This window comes from Macrosteles quadrilineatus, unplaced genomic scaffold, assembly GCF_028750875.1.
Source record: "Macrosteles quadrilineatus isolate MER2022 unplaced genomic scaffold, UCM_ALF_1.0 Scaffold_6__1_contigs__length_79288215, whole genome shotgun sequence".
NCBI classification, from domain to species: Eukaryota; Metazoa; Arthropoda; class Insecta; order Hemiptera; family Cicadellidae; genus Macrosteles; species Macrosteles quadrilineatus.
Genome location: NW_026542599.1, coordinates 66,390,818 through 66,395,795, shown reverse-complemented (window position 1 = coordinate 66,395,795; position 4,978 = coordinate 66,390,818).

The window sequence follows — 4,978 nt, the reverse complement described above, 5'->3', positions numbered from 1 at the left end:
GCTGTACGCAAATTTCGCTGTACGCAAACTTCGCGTAACCACTTGGTAGAGGTGTCCAAAGAAAGGTATGTATTGGCATTGGTCTGTAGATGAATTATCAAAAGAAAAAATAAGCAAAATCCCTTAGGACTCTGCCCTAGAAGCCTTTAAAGATCCCTCCACAGAGTTGTTTACATTTTGGCCATGTGAATAATACTTTTTAATGAAACAGCTGTTTATTTTTAAATTGTATTTCAAACAACGGAGTTAATGTTATTTTCTTATTTTAAAATTGTTTTTCTTATTTTTCAGCCATGTTTTGCAATGTAACATTCCATTACGAAATCAGTGCAAAATCCTTTTATCACAGCAATTCATAAATTATTTCTTATTGAACTATCTTATATCTATTGTACTGGATGGTGTCTGCCTTTTTCACCACTTTTGCCTACATTTTATCATATTATTCTACACATATCAAATATTTATGTACAAATATCTGCTCTTATCATGTCCAATAAAATCCAAACATAGAAACATTGCCTAAAATGGTACCTATCTTGACAAATTATTTGCACCTGCCTATATTACGAACTTTGGCGCACTGGGTTGGTAACATTATTGAAAATAACACGACATGTTGGCTGTAAGATATGGTACAGAGAGAAAATACTATTTATGCAGCTACTGTCATGACAGAAAGGTCATATTCCATTTAAACTAGATCACATAATCCTTTATAAAATACGTTGATTAACAATATTTAAACGTCAATGTATACGTAACAGCCAATTTACAGTATTTTTTTTGTTTTTGGAAATGTCCCATTGCTATGTCATTTGCATTATTTGCTGCCAATAAAGTCAAAAGGCCGTATGAACTAGGAGGCCCCTAACAGTTGAAGGATAAAATCCAACTTCACTTCAAGTATTACACTACACCTAACATTCCGTAGAGAGATTATATTGACAACTTTATGTTATTGATAAGGCTGAGACAACTAACTGACATCCCCCATGTCAAGAAATTCCAGCTTCAACAGTAACCTCAAAATAAATTTCTCAAAAGTAAGCTAGAGGGTGCATTCGTTGGCACAGAAGTAAGATATGAACTGACGCGACGTGACGAAGGAAAAATCAAACTTACACTGTAACGGATATACCTCCCTTTGAATATGTCTTCCCAAAAAAGTTTTCTTTTCAAATAAAATCATATTACACTGATGAAATCACGGAGGTGTTTAACTACAAAAGATCCACCAATACGATTTTAATACTATTTAAAGGTTCTTCCAAAGGAAGAGATACCAGATAACATACTAATAATAACTCCGATGACGTACGGTAAGGGGAATATTTTATTCATTGAATTATCAACCGAATTTGGCGACTAACGCAATTAATATCAATATTGTTTTTACATTTATTATTCTTTAAACAATGCTAAATGCTCAAAATATGTAGCCTATATTTTATCCAATTTATCGCAGTTAGGTGAATTAACGTAATCCTTGAAAGTAACCGTCGATTTCGACGGGTTTCACCTAGTTACTATTAAATAGTATTATAATAGTTAATATATCGATGAGTCATCAGCTCTATCCCTAGTCCTTCGGTCATTACCCCTCGAGGCACCGGCCGATGGACCAGGGAACAGCTATGATTTACACTATCACCCTCTACTACGACATTTTTTTTAGGTAAACATTCCAACGCTTATGATGACATCGAACACTCATGCATATTTGTATATAGGCCTAGCCAGTCCAAAACCTGAATACACTGTAGGTATGAATCAGACCGCTTATATCATAAACAACTAAATATTAAGGCTAGTTTCCTAACCAGAGAACACACAAGAATGGCACTTTACAAGACTTTTTATACCAAGCCTTCATAAACTAAGAGTATTTCATAAGTTACGTTGCCTGTGTAGATTTAGACTTAAAATCAGTATAAAATCAGTAATGGATTGAAAATCTAAGTGTTATTTACGTTTTGTTTGCACTATAATGTAGTGTACCTGTTTCTCGAAATCGACTAATTTTTAAGCTATGTGTATTACCAGGAATTATTTCAAAACTAATAAATAAATAACGTCTTTGTTGGGCAGCGTACATCAGATTATAGATCTGTTTTACATTAAAACTTTTGTCATTCAAGGAGTTTAAAATACTCAACTAAAAGCTTATGTTATTAATAAAAAAATCACACTGTTCATAACAGTTTGATATAATCAACATTTTTTTGATAATGTTTAATACTGTGAGTGAAAGAGTTTTTTTTTTAGCAACTACCACAGTACTACGTAAAATCAAAACAATATTTAGGTTGATTGGAGGTCAATCACTTTCTCGCAACTACGCGATAGAGGGCTGACCCAACACCCCAATAACTGGAATGGATTGTTGTGAAAGGAAACTCTAAGAATTTGCAAATGAAGTCCATTCGGAGTAACGTGTGGGGATTAACGGGACATTCTGTACGCTGTTTACAAAATATTTCCTTTGCCTTTCCAAGTACCGTACTGAATCTATATGGTTTTGCTTATATTAAACAATAAGTCAAATTCGTTGTAGCAGATGTCTTTAGCTGCATTTTACAACAGGTATTTCGTTCACCTTTCTCAGAAATAGCTGTTCATGGCGTGTTCCTGAATCAACAATAAGGTATATTGTGTTATTGTCCTAATAAATACGAGAGACATTCGCCTATCTTTATGGTCGTATTATATAAATAACATTGAACTGATTAATTTAACAAATGATCATTGTTAATTTATTGTAACAATTAGGCTATTTATGTACTGTACATTTATGTTTTATGTTTTACATTTATGTTTTATATGTTTGTTTTGTGCTGTATTTATGTTTTAGTATATATATATACTGTTTAAATATTTATTTATTCAATCAATGTCCTGACTAATCAATACACAACCTAAACGATATTAAATAGAGATTTGATCATATTGTCATAGCATCTCTTTATAAGAAATCTGTCCGGAGTATGTGCAATTTTGGTTTATTAAACTTATTGGTAAATTGGTGTAAGATTGTTTTAGGTTTATTCGTAATCCGGACGCATACGAAGTTGAAGCTTTTGCTTTGGTATTAACAGTCAAGTAAAATAAATAAATAATTAAAATAAATAAATAATTAAATAATCTTATAAATTTAAGAAAATGGGTTATTCGTTTGGCTCTGCTACCCAACCACTTTTATTATTGAGGTCTCAAATTAAAGGTATGCACGCACAGATTTGCCATCAAGCATCGGCGTATATTTTTCTATTACTGTATCTCACTCGGCTTATACGTAAACGAAATTGCTCCCCATGTTTTTCTTATGGGAGTTAAATTTGGTTTTCATGATTTTCTTCGTTAGGCTAAACAAATCATGTTAACAATTTAATTTTCGAGTTGTTCTAATTCTTATAACGTAGTTTTCTAAAGTTATCTGTTGTGGCTGCCTAGAAATAATCGGACGTTTGTTTCTCCTTTGAAAATGTATTGATAATTATAGTAGTGGTATTTAATTATGTTACAAGACTATGACAAATTGCCAATTATTGAGTCAACTTGGTCCCCACGCACAGGCTTCGCATATGTGGGCCCTGTCGATTTTCAGAAATTACGTTCATTCTGTATCTATTATTCTTTTGATATGAATTGCTTTTGATTTTATTTATTTGATTTAATTTTACTATGGTATTTTTCCGGACAAACTCCATTAAACATATAGCACGGGTCGAGGTTAATTTAACAACTTAAAACTAATTCATTCAACAATAGTTTACCTGAAAACTATTTTACTAATATTTGTTTAAAGTTTTACAGAATACACTTACACATGATGCTATTGTATGTTTTTATTTATACATGATATAGGTACTTACAACAAAACTTGTGAAATTTTGTGTTTATTTATACATTCATTGTATGGCAACAACGTAAACTTAAAGATAGGAGCGAGTGTATGCAATTCCAAGATAGAGTTTAGTATTCACCGATCCTGCGATAGTTTAAGAGTATATTTCGTACCTAGGGCCGAAAATGACTTTTTTTCAGCTCGGGATCATTTTTAAGTTCGAGACGAAGATGAAATCGGTCCGTGGCACGATTGCTGTTTTTCACCAAACTATACAAAACTGAGAAAATATATCAATAATGTAGGCAAGCATGTTTCTTTACAACCTTTTTATCAGCTCGTGAACATCACAGAGAAAATATCCGCATATCGGTGGAAATGTATTTTCCTGTCGATCTACAGAATGCCTTTATAAATTAAAATAGGCTAAAAAGACATAAAAAAAGAATTACAAATGTTTAAAACTAACATGGGTTTAACGGGTTGCTATGCTGGTGACGAAATAACAACTAATTATGAAAATAAAATCAAAACAAATGGAACATATTCCAATCACATTTATTATTTAGCCTACAGTGTATGTTAAATGGAGAAGTATGTGTAGTACATTGAATAGTTTTTGTTGAGTTTTCAACCGCTGGACCTCAACTTCATTGTACACTTCATTGTTCATTGATCACTGGGAAATCCATTGTAAACTATAAGAAATGCACACTAATCAATGCAAATACTTTAAGGTTATGTGAAAAAATATTTAAATGAATCAGCAAAAATAGTAATACATAATTGCTGGGCAGCGGTCTATTGCAATTCATTAGGGATATACTGCTTGTATATTTAATGATATTTACATATAAATGTTTTAATTAAATAAGCGATTTTCGGTACTAGGGCTGGAAAATTTTAATCACAACTATAGCTGCCATTTCGACCCTGGACAGCAATGCGTAGCTTTCAGCCTCCAATTAACGTCTGTAAAACTACTAAAACATCGTATTGCGGTGAAAAATATTTGCCAATCATACTCAATCGACTCGGAACACTGCAGTTCCTGATTTAATTAAGGGTATTATTAAAAAGTACTCGTGCAGTAATCAATTAAACAGGGTAACGAATTGAAGGATAGATACA